The sequence below is a fragment of the Kogia breviceps genome, chromosome 2, assembly GCF_026419965.1.
Source record: "Kogia breviceps isolate mKogBre1 chromosome 2, mKogBre1 haplotype 1, whole genome shotgun sequence".
Lineage (NCBI taxonomy): Eukaryota > Metazoa > Chordata > Mammalia > Artiodactyla > Physeteridae > Kogia > Kogia breviceps.
In genome coordinates, this window is record NC_081311.1 from 76,514,836 (window position 1) to 76,527,559 (window position 12,724).

Below are 12,724 nucleotides of genomic sequence, written 5' to 3' on the forward strand. Positions count from 1 at the left end.
ACTGAGAGACACACAAGTTAAGTAATGCTGAAGGTCAGACAGCTAGAAAGAGGCTCAATTGGAATGATAATGAGACTTTCAATTCAGAAAGGTAAAGGGCTGTATTCAGTTTCTGGGTTGCTCCTGTATGATTCACAGAAGGCTGGGACAGAGATATGAAGAAGCGGGGAAGGGACAGGAGGAACAGAGCAGTTCAGTTCCGCCATTGTGATTGGGGGTCTGGGGTGAAAGTCCAGCTAGGGTGGTCCAACTGGACACACAGATGTGGACTAGGGAAAGATGTCTAGGCTGGGGGTAGAGATCTGAGTCACTGGGCTAAAGGTCATAGCTTAAGCCTGGAAGTTAAGTGAATTAGGCAGAAAAGAATTCTGAACAGAATTCTGGCAGGGGCAGGGAAGGGGATTTGTACTTAAGCAATAGACAGAAGAAAAAAACAGAAAGGAAGGAAAAGAGGGAGGGAGAAAGACAGAAAGACAATGAGGGGAAAAGAGTACCAGGAGATTCAAGCAGAGGAAAGTTCCCTGGAATACAAGGAAAGAGGGAATTTCAAAAAGGTCATAGGTAACAAATTTTGCAGAGCAGTCAAGAAAGTTAAGACTAAAAAATTCTTGGGGTTTATCAACCAGGGGATCTTTCTCATTTTGGTAACTGCAGTTCCAGGGAGGTGGTGGAATCAGAGGCCAAACTGCAGCTGTTTGAGGAGTTCTGGGAACATGAGGAAACTGAAGGAAAGAACAGGGTCATGGAAGATGGGAGAAAGAGAAGGAGGGAGACATAGAAATCAAAAGAAAACCTAGGCAGGGGTGTTGTTTGCTTCTTCTTTGCGACTTGAGCCCATTTTCCATTTACACAGGAGAGGCAAATCTTCCAAAGAACCAGAAAGTGTGAAGACCCAAGAGGCAGCAAATACAAAACGGATGTAGGAAGGACTAAGGTCCAGACTTTCTCATGCTATCTTTTGAATCTATTCTTTCCTCCTGCTGGCAGTTTCCTCTTTTGTCTCTAATCTCCTTTTTCCTGAAAAAGTTATCAATGTATTTTCCCGCTTTCAATCTATTTCCACAGAGTGTCGCCCAGTTAATTTTCCTCATGTTATTCCCCTGCTCCTATTCTTTCAGTGTATTCTGTTATTTTCAAAATAAAATCCAAGCTCCTTTACAAATGTAATTATTCTCCTTTTGGTCCGACCCACTTTGCCCTGTTCTTAGAGCCCCACCCCTCATCCACAGAAGTCAAATCCTGAGGCCGTCACATTCTACCCTACACCTGTGATCCTTTGCAATGCCTACTGGGTTGGGGTTTTCTTTCTGCCCATATAAGCCCTACTTTTCCTGAAACCTCATAATATGTCACCCTCTTCTTATAGAGGGGTCTCCGTGCCCTTGAAGCCACATAAAAGTGTTATCTTTTATTCTAACCTGGCAGGTCATCAATACATCATAAACATTTTCCCAAAGTTATATATGTTTATCACTGTGAAAAGTATCAAGACTATAAACATGCTAAAGATACAGTCCATGACAACTATGGGGTCATAATCTGTTTGGTATTTAAACAACTTGGTCACATTATTTAAATCTGGTCTTACATTTTAACACTTACTAAAAAATGTGTGTACCTTGCAATCAAAACTGGACTGCAAGCTCTTCAAGAGAGAAGCTGTGTATTAAAGCATTAGCACAGATCATCTGAAATTTCATCTCAGGAACATACAGCAAGAATTGAGTAAGTATCTTGCTGAAAGGAAACTGGACAGAATTTGCAATCTCAGAATAAGAAGAAACTGTGTAAACTGAATTTTCTTTTTTCCCCCTAGAATATGCTGGAATGTAAATATAGCACTTCCACAGCTTTTGCCTTTTATCACATTATGAGATCTTTTTTTTTTTCAAGGCGTTCTTACATGTGCTTTGGATTTATTTCTTCTTATACCTGCATGCATGCTGCATGTTGTTTGCTGTGAAGATTGTGCCTCTCATTTTCGCATTCTTTTCTATGATTTTTCACTGTAAGCCTACGAGCTTCCTCATTTCTCTTAGAATGTAATTTAATTTATCCATGTTATGGAACTGTGTCTAAAACCTTCTTTTAGTTAAAAAGTATCATCTACGAACTCCAAATTTGGATTTTTATGAAATAAATCATCTCTATTACTTTACCTATCACTCCTAGTTTTCTATAGCTACTCTCGTTATAATTTTTAGTTATCCCCTAAGATTTATTTTATTTTTATTATGTCCATATTCTGATACTATTTTTGTGGGTTTTTTGTTCTGTGTCTTAAATGCTACTCTGTCATATATTTTGATCATCTGATCAACTTATTTTGATTTTTTTTTGCATTTTATTTCTTTTGTGTATAGCATAACAAACAAATGCTCGTTTTATTTAAAAATACGATCTGTGACTTTCTGCTTTATTTTGTTCCTGATTTGGATTTTCTTTTCCTTTTAGTTCAAATGTTCCACTGAGAATTTAAGTATTTTTTTAAAAAATGGATTGCTTTCTCTGGGGTCATTTCTGAAAACGAATTTGCTTTTTCATCTATTTCCGTGTAATGTATTAAAATCTTGCTAGAGAACTATTAGATTTACTACCTTCACTTACAGTGCCTTCTTAAATCTAATTGTGGGGCATTCCACGTGTTGGGCAGCAGTACCCTGGTGTATAAGATTCACACTGGTGCCCTGAGACCCCTGTGTGGCCAGCAGGTTTGGGGCATGGGGCCCAATCCTCAGAGGCAGGTGTGGCTGAGCCGAGTCTGGGGCTGAGCCTCAGGTCTCGCAGGCTGCAAGGATAATGGGGACTCCCAGTACCTGCTGCCCCTCCGAGATGCTCTGAGCACAGAGGAGGTGCACTCTGCCACCCGGACGTCAAGTTCAGTGTCCAAACAGAGGGCGAGCTGCCGCCCCTCAGGGACCAGGGGCTGTGAGCAGATGAGGGAAGTGGAGGGACAGGTTGCCAAGGGGCCTGGTGCAGAACAGGGAGGAGTACCAGGGGGACAGGATCCAGGCTGGGGGTTCCTGGAGAGAACAGCTCTCCATGGCAGACCCACATCTTTGTCTTTATCTAAAGCTGGTACTTCTGTCCAGTACCTCCCGGAGACCCAGGCAAGGGACCCCTGCCTGGGTTTGTGCGTTACAGTCTTGCTTCTCAGAGTGCAGTCACTGACGGCAGCAGCTGGGTGCGCCGCAGGAATGCAAAAGCGCAGGCCCACCTTAGCCCTTACAAATCAGAATCTGTATTTGAACAGGTGACTGTACACACATTTGAATTTGAGAAGCACTGCATCAGAGGACCCACTCTGGCCCTCACCCTTTCCAAGGGACATGCCCTAGGGGAGCTGGGTTCCTTTTAGACCAGGCTTCATACTCGGGTCCCCAGAACCCCTTGCCCACAGGCCCAAGTCTGCTCATTTCTAGGGTATACAGTGGTGTTTTCACAAGATACATCCTCCCCTGCATCCAGGACCCAGCAGGTGGTCAAGAGACAGCTGTGACACAGTGGGGAGGGGTGGGTTGGACTTCCAGGCTGAGTGTCCACATGAGGCCCTGGAGGAGGAGGAAAGAGCCAGGGGTGAGAAGAAGGGTGGGTCCAGGGCCTCCAATTATACTTTTGCTCCTGGTCCCTTTAGACAGGGTTGAGCCCACTTCTGTCCATTTAGAGCTGATATACACATCTAGTGGGGTCCAAGCTATGGGCAGGGTGATGGCTATAAAAGAATATATGCTTTCTACAAAAATTTTAAATATTTGATACTAAAATGTTAGGCTGGATTCCAGAATCACCTGCCTTATTCTAAGAAATTTCAACATTACAGTTGCCAATGAAAGAAAGGAATAGCCATCAGATTCTCCAGGTATAATTTCAATTCCAGGAAACTTCTGAATGGCTACAAAATTAGGTTTTAAACTTTTTGTCATCTCCTTGTTCTTACAAAGCATCCCACAAATAGCAGCTATCAAGACTTTGGAGAGACCACTGATTGGAAATTACAAGTCAATGTTTCGAACACAATACCTCATAAGAAAAAGTTATTTGTGAATTTATGCTTTTCATTAAAACATTTGAAAATATTTTATTTGGAAATTCAATACTTAGTTTTCTTCCCAATACTTTTTATTTTCTCTTCTTTTTTTAAAACTTATTTTATTGAAGTATAGTTGATTTACAATGTTGTGTTAATTTCTGCCGTACAGCAAAGTGATTCAGTGATACATATATATATACATTCTTTTTCATATTCTTTTCCATTATGGTTTATCACAGGATATTGAATATAGTTCCCTGTGCTATACAGTTGCTTATCCATCCTATATATAATAGTTTACATCTGCTAATCCCAAACTCCCAATCCATCTCTTCCCCCCCCAGCCCTTGGCAACCACAAGTCTGTTCTCTGCATCAATGAGTCTGTTTCTGTTTCGTTATTTTCTCTTCTTTTAATACAAAGTGTATGTATTGAAATTTTTTTCACAAAATTCCATATGGATGCCCGCCAATCCTATCTAATTTACCCAAGTACCTACCACACAAATATCACACGTGCATAATTAAGTGAAAAAAGGTGAGAAGCATATACCCAGCTAGACAGAGTTAAGAAAAGCTAAGGGACCCAAAACAGGCAGAGTGGAGAAGGATACTTCTTCCCATCCCATGCAGTGTGTCTTCAGGTCACAAATGTCTATTATTTCTGATTTTTATTGGAAGTATATCCTTTTATAAAGTGGATTTCCTTCCTTTGTACAATTTTTAAAACAGATTCTCCCCCTCAACAGATCAGCTTCAAACTTTTTAAAACATTTTCCTAACATATAATTATCATCTTCCAAAGATCCAAAAGTGCTGTCAATGTGACTGAAATCAGAATGTAAATATTTTATAAACAGCTGTCAAATCTCAACTGGCAAAAAACAAAAACCCCCCGAATTACTGTAATCGAACCACGAGGCTACATCATTTAATTGACAGATAAGACATTTTCCGAGCTTCCATTTTCCCATCAACATTTTAATACATTTGCATGGTGTGCCATCCTGGATGGTCCCTGTGGCAACTGACTTGGAAGATGGAATTAACTCTGAAGCTCTCTAAGGGAGAAGCCTAGCACACTCATTGAACTCAGTTTCATGGAACATTTTTCACACTCACTGTATTTGGAATGTCTGTTACTAACAGGGACTCAATATTGGCATCAAGGGAATATTATGTTGGCCACTGGGAAAAAAAAAGGCAGCTTTGCTCTTAGTGGTTCGATGATTTATTATTTCATTCTTATGGGCCTTCATTCAACAAACATTTCCAATCATCTATGTGCCAGGCTTAACTAATAAATCTACGTAAGATCCAAAGAACTGGGCTCTGTCACCCATCACCACAGATCAGAAATGCCACTAGTGACAATACCAAAAGTGGTCCCTCCCAAGGATTTACTGCTATTTTCTGTGTGCACTGTTGTCTGTCTCTGTTCCCAGGATTTGTTTTTTCATCTTTTCTTTTTTTCTTTCCTTTCTTTCCAGTCTAGAGCAATAAACCCATTGGAGACATCTATAAGCACTGCTTAATTTCTTTTGGGATATTTTACCTAAGGCATTTTTTGACTGTACATTCATTCATTCAATAAATATTTACTAAGCTTCTTGCAGAGAACAGGCATCTTTATCGGTATTGCGGTTCAGGCAGTGAGGAAGAGAGACCAGAGAGGCCCTGCCCTCAAGGAGCTTAGACCATACAACAAACCATAAACATGTGTCAGAATTCTTCATGTCTTGCCTAAATCCCTTAAGCTATACAAATAAGTACTTTTTCCATATGGGGGTATTTTAATATGCCTTAAAAATAAAACTTCTAAGTTTTTTCTTTAGTACTTATTTAAGTTATTTATTTGGCTGCGTCAGGTCTTAGTTGTGGCACACGGGATCTTTGTTGCAGCATGCGGGATCTAGTTCCCTGACCAGGGATCGAACCCGGGCCCGCTGCATTGGGAGCACAGAGTCTCAGCCACTGGACCACCTGGGAAGTCCCTAAAACTTGTAGTTTTTAAAAGGAATTAAACTTGGGATAGTGCTCATTTAGAGAGAGTGGTTAGGGAAGATTTGCAGCTGAGATCTGAATGGGAAACTTCAGGGACAGAGCCCTGCAAGCCAGGGGACTGCCATGCCAGGGCCTTAGGGAGACAAGAACACAAAGGAACAGAATGAAAGACAGGGCCACTGGTGTTGGGGAAGCAGGGAGAAAAGGCACACGTAGAAGCCTGATTGTATCAGATAGGTAAGACATGGTCATGTGTTTGGGTTCTACTCTAAATGCAGAGAAATGAGTTGAAGGGTTTTGAGCAGGTCTCAGGAGAATAACAAGCTCTGATGTAGGTTCCCCAGACACTGGTCTTGCACACAGAATGGATTTTGGTGTGGCAAGAATAGAAGCCAGGAGACCACCAGGAAGCTTACACAGTTGTCCCGGCAAGACAGAATGATGACTTGGATCAGGGTTGTAACAGAACAGACAGAAAGAAATTAAGAATTTCAGGATGTATTTGAAATAAAGGACAGGAAAAGGAAAATAACTGATAACTCTTTAGTTTAATGGCCAAAAAGAAAAAAGTTGACTTGAGTAGACACAGCATTTCCCTACATTAGCAATGGACATCCAACAAGGTAAGTTATTACTTTATATTAAGAGAATATCAGAATATCATACACCCTCCATTTACAAACAAAGAACAAAGGTCCAGAGAGGTGAAACAGCTTTTTTCAGCCTCCAAAGGGCTGGCTGTCACCTGCATTTCCCATCTCCTAGTTTCCAGCCCAGGGACTTTTCCATTATCCAGCACCTCCTCCCCCGACTCAGCTCAGTACCTTATTCAATATCTTGCATGTCTTTCTTTGGAAAGGAATTTTATTATATAATTTATCTTTTTCCTGCATTTTTTTTGAGCCTACTGAGTGAAGTAATGGACACTGTTAGAAGGAAAGTATTTAATATTAGGACTGTAGCTTAGAAGCTTAGTTTTGGTGGCCATATTTAGACCATTAGTCCTAAACTTTGATTTCAAAAGAACAAAAAGCAAAATAAAAAACTTGGAATTGGTATTTCTTTCACCTGCTTCCATAGGCAATGTCAATTCATCCTGATTCCCCCAAACCAGAGTTTTCTCTTTCCTTTTTTAAAAAAAATATGGAATAGCCTCAGTTCACTTAGTTTTATAAATGGATAATCTAGTGGAATTTCTGTATTACTGCAGAACATGCAAAGGATTAGTGCACTGATGATGCCACAACAACAGTACAGGCTCCTGGCATCATAATGTGGGGACCAGCACTGACGCAGCAGAGTACAGGGAAGGGCACCTGACAGGTCCAAGTTCAAACCTTGCCTTTGACACTTACTATCATAGGACAAAGTTGTTAACATCTCAAAGCATCAGTTTCCTCACTGTAAAATGGGGATCGTAATACTTACCCGGATGGCACTGCCGTGAAGACTAAATAAGGTACAGAAGTACATCTAGCATCATGACCCTAGATATGAATGCTAGAATCAGCTAAGTCTGCATTTGGCTCCGAGTATCAGAAGACCTAACAACCTTGTCTAAGGGATTTATTTGTCTCCTACAACAGGAAATGTAATGGTAGCTTCACTAGAGCTTAAGAGTGTCATCAAGGTGTCAAGCTCCTTTTACCTTTCTGCTCCAATATCCCTGGTTGTGGCTTTTGTCCTTGTGATTACAAGATGGCGGCTGTGCTTCGTTTTAATCATGTTTTTTATTTTCTGTATTTTATGATGTTTTGACATCTTAAAAGTTGCTGACCAGGGAGGAACTGTCCGTCCCAAGACTAACCAATTCTTAGGAATAGCAAAGGATTTGGCCTGGAGCACATCTTTCGCATGTAAACCAAACAATCCTGAGTCTATAGTCCCATCCACCTTCTTATCTAACTCACACACCAAGTCAATATTTCCCCTGCCTAAATCAACACCCTGCCAGGTACCAGGCAACCAGAGACCACCCTTGCAGCCCAGGGCCCACCGACATTATTCTAACTGGCCAATCCTAATCTGTTAAACCTGCCCTGCCCTTCCTTTCCTGAGGAAACTCCCAAGAAAGACACTGACCTAGACTTTCTCCTCCTTTCTGTTTTCTGCTCCTTGACCAGACCTGGTCTTCCTCAGATGGCCTTTCATGGAGTGTCCCCTTCTCTTGGGAAATGCAAGTAATAAATTCTTCTTCCCATGACACTGACTTCTCTGCGTCATCACTCAGTCACTTTCATAAATTAAGACCCTGCAGCTACAAATTTTAGAACTACTCTCCAGGTAGAAAGACGGGGTAATAACAAAGGAAAATGTTCCAAAAATATTCTCCTCTTGAAGCTCCACTCTTTTAATTCAGGAAGGGAATTAATTCAGGAAGGGAAACCCTCCCCAGGGCCCATCACTCAACTCGTTAGCCAGAACTGGGTCATGTGGCTGCAGCAAAGGAGTCTGGGAAGTTTTATTGTCCTTCAAAACTTCAGGAATTTTTAAGAAAGGAATAGGGAAGAATGTATATTGGGTAGGCTATCTGCACTGTCTGCTGAATAGAAAAAGTATTATGAACAATAACATTTAAAAAGGATTGAGCTTTTTCACAATGTTGCTCTTTCTTTATACTTACAATCAAACTTTGTACAGGATTCCAAATAAGGCAATATAAATAATCAAAAGATAATATTTAAGCTATGAATTAGACAAGCAATAAGGTCCTATATTTGCTAAAAATTCAAACACTTTGTACTATTTAAAAAACCCTCACATTACTACAGTTAAGATACAATACGTTTTTGAAATAAAATCAACTTATTTCATATTTCAACAAATTCCTTCATTGTAATTTTGAATCTGATGAACAAATTAGTAAAAAAAAAAAAAAAGTACCTTTATTGAGACACAAAAAGTTGAGCATGACTTATTTATATTAAGATGCACACAGTAACAATTATAAATTGTACTGAAAAACACCAACCTAGAAATTCCTATTCTTCATTAACCTCTGCTCACAGATCAAGCCATAAACCCCCCTTTTAAAGCAAAGAACTCAACTCAAAAAAAGATCTTACCTTACAGTACCTTAGTGGAAGTTCTGAATGTCATTTATTTTGTCTCTAATCAGAAAACAGGTGCTAGAAGAGAACAAGAAAATAAGGTTTACATTAAGCCAGGACCCTGGAAAAGGGAAAGTCACTAGGTTACACACAATGATTTCTAAAAATGTAAGAACATCACAGAATTTTCTAGAAAGTGACTTCAAAGATCATGGTGCCCAACCGCCTCTCATAACTGATGAGGACACAGGTGGTCAGAGAGTTAAGGAACCTGTTATTGGCAAAAGAAACACATCTACTGACTTCGGATGAAAGGCTCTTTCTGTAGTTCCACTCCTCATACCTGCCAAAGCCCAAATCACAGTGAAAGGACATAAAGTAAGAAGAAGAGAAAAAAAAAAAAAGTTGCTCATCCCTTAGTTTTACATGTTAGTGATTGTGCCTTCCTTTTTCAGTAAATGACTTAGCGCTGTCTACTTTCAAAGAGAAGTCAGAGGAATGATCCCTTAGAAGTTCAAGTCCACTATCTTCTCCCAGACACTACTGGAAGTATATACATACCATTATCTTATGATTAGCTCAATTCTCACACAGAGATAGGATCAAATCTTTATAAACTGAATTATAATTGACATACAATATTAGATTAGTTTCAGGTGTACAACATAGTGATTTGATATTTGTACACATTATGAAATGATCACCACAATAAATCCAGAGACCATCTGTCACCATACAAAGTTGTTACAATATACTGACCATATTCCCCATGCTGTACATTACATCATTCTGACCTATTTTACAGCTGGAAGTTTGTACCTCTTAATCCCCTTCACTTATTTCACCTGTCCCCCCATCCCTCTCCCCTCGTGCAACCACTAGTTTGTTCTCTGTATCTATGAGTCTGTTTGTGTTTTATTTTGTCCATTTGTTTTTTACATTTTGCATATAAGTGAAATCATACAGTATTTGTTTTACTCTCTCTGGCTTATTTCACTTAGCATAGCATCCTCTAGGTACACCTATGTTGTCACAAATGGCAAGATTTTTTTCTTTTTTATGGATGAGTAATATTCCAGAATACCACCTTTTTATCCACTCCTTTACCAATACACACGTCAGTTGTTGCCATATCTTGGTTATTGTAAATAATGCTGCAATGAACATACGGGTGCATATATCTTTTCAAATTAGTGTTTTTGTTTTCTCTAGATAAAAACCCAGAACTAGAATTGCTGAATCATATGGTAATTCTACTTTTACTTTTTTGAGGAACCTCCATACTGTTTTCCATAGTGGCTGCACCAATCTACATTCCCACCAACAGTGTACGAGGGGCTCCCTTTTCTCCACATCCTCGCCAACGCTTGTTATTTCTTCTTTTTGATAACAGTCATTCTGATAGGTGTGAGGTGGTATCTCACTGTACTTTTGATTTGCTTTTACCTTATGAGTAGTGGTGTTGAGAATCTTTTCATGTGCCTGTTGGTCACCTGTATATCTTCTTTGGAAAACTGTATCTGCAGGTCTTCTGTCCATTTTTTAATCGGGTTGTTGGTGTTTTTTTGACATTCAGTTGTATACGTTTTAAAAATATATTTGGGATTTCAGTCCCTTATCAAATACATTGTTTGCAAATATCTTGGGATATAATCAAATCTTAAAGAAAATCCCCTAACCCCTCTTTGGACACTGATATTCACATTTTAAAGTGTACAGAGCCAGACATTTGGGCCAGAATGTTAGAAAAGCCTCTCTCTTAGAAGGTTGATCCAGAGAAGGAAAAAGGCACCAAGTTCCATGAGAGGAGGAGGAGGGAAGTGTGTTCTTGTGAGGGATGTCCTTGAGGACAGAGCATCCACCTGGAAGGAACAGTAAGTGCTACAGGAGAACTTGAGGATGAGACCTGATAATATATTACTGGATTTTTAAAAGGAGGACTTTGCAGTTTCTAGAGAGGTGAAGGGTAAGTCAGATGACAGGAGGATGAGAAGAGGCTGCGAGGTGGGAAGTAGAGGGATCCTAGGGGAATGTGCGGGGGGGCATTTCCTCAGCAAGGACGCAAGGAACTTCTCTGAGAGTGTGTGACAGGATAAGCCTAGGGATGGAGAAATGTTTGATTCATAATTTAAAGATAGATTGCTATTTTACATGTCTTTTTTAAAAAAAGTATCAACCTGCAAAGGATTGGGCAAAAAGAAAAGAAAAAAAAGTCATTGGTCCTTCACAGGGGGAGAAGCACTATCTCAGAGAACATGAGCCACTTTACTGGCTCAAAACCACCCATCCCCCCATGCCCAGAGCCTTTCCCTCTACTCCTGCTCCAGGCACTGGAACTATCAATCAAGGGACCCTCTCCTCCTTTTGGCAAAAGGCGGGCACCTGACTCAAGTGAGGCCTCTCAGATTGCTCATCCCTTGGGGGCCCGGGTCTGAGGAGTGTGTCCTAAGGAAGGAAGGGGCTGGAGCCAATCTTTCATGAGAGCCATTCACTTTATGTGTGGGGACATTGAGGCTGCAGGTGTGAGTGAGCAGAGGTCACTTGAATCCAGGCTGTCTGTCTCTTTCCACTCATTGCCCTGCTCCTTTTAGATACAAGCATCTCCTTAGCAAATAGCATCTCTACAATGGGAACTTCAGGAGAAAATGCAACAGTGTATTAACACGCCCATTCCTACCAGAGGAAGTGACGGGTAAGTCAACAAACAAGGAAAATCAACCTTGTTGCCAAAAAATGCAATCCATAAAAGTCTAAAATAAAGAAAGTATAATCAAGGAAGTCTACCAAAAACCAATATGGAGGCCTCTTTAATACTGATTTCTGTCTCTCCTCTCTGTCTAACAAATGGACGTTTTCTACCATACGGGGCACGCCAGTGAGCCTAGAATTCATCTTTCCCCAGAGATTCCTTATCGAATCTAACGAGTTAAAGGGCAAGTGCTCAGCGATTTCCACTAAGCACGTGCCGGTCTTTTCACAGTAACTTACTAAGTGTCTTGCACCTAGCAGTTGCTCAATATGTCTTTGTTATATGTGTTTTATCATTAAAATTAATAAATATCCAGAACACACTGGTCTAATTTACAATTAAGAGTGTCCCAACATGCCTACATATTGAGATTCACATAACTCAAAATAAGCAAATACATATCTCTCAATAATAAAAATTAAGTGGCACGATTAATGACAAAAGAAACGAACACCATTCAGTCATTAACGTGTCTGCTAATAAAAAGACCTTATTTGCTAAATGAATTGGAGAACAATAAATAAGACTGAACACCCTGAAGTTTATCTAAGTTTCTCTAGATTAAATTCAGCAAAGCACTCATTTTGAAAACCAGCGAGGGAACTGGCTTTCATCCTAGCTTCACACTCACTCTATTGCAAATTAATTGCACATGACATTCATTTAGGGGTAAGCCTCAAATCTCTCAGTATAAATGACAGGTTCTTCCAAATTCCAGTAAACATGGTTCAGAAGGTTTCATAATCAAAATATACTTGGCGATTCCAGAGATCATTGCTGTAATTATGCAGTTAGCCAAATAATGAGGAAAACAAAGCCAGAGACAGAATAATAATTATGGCTTCTTTCAATAGGTGAACGAAATATTACTTTGAGTTAGGATGTATATAGA

At 40.0% G+C, this 12,724-nt stretch overlaps 1 protein-coding gene across 4 annotated transcripts in view; it reads right to left on the reverse strand.

Moving 5' to 3' along the window:
- CHRM3 (cholinergic receptor muscarinic 3) overlaps nucleotides 1-12,724 on the reverse strand; it is a 518,874-nt gene that overhangs the window by 277,642 nt on the left and 228,508 nt on the right. For 3 of the 4 annotated variants that reach the window (XM_059055044.2, XM_067025651.1, XM_067025652.1), the window contains exon 3: nucleotides 9,099-9,161. The gene's annotated coding sequence lies outside the window, so the exon portion shown is untranslated. The remainder of the gene's footprint in view (nucleotides 1-9,098; nucleotides 9,162-12,724) is intronic. The other variant, XM_067025653.1, reaches the window with a different exon arrangement.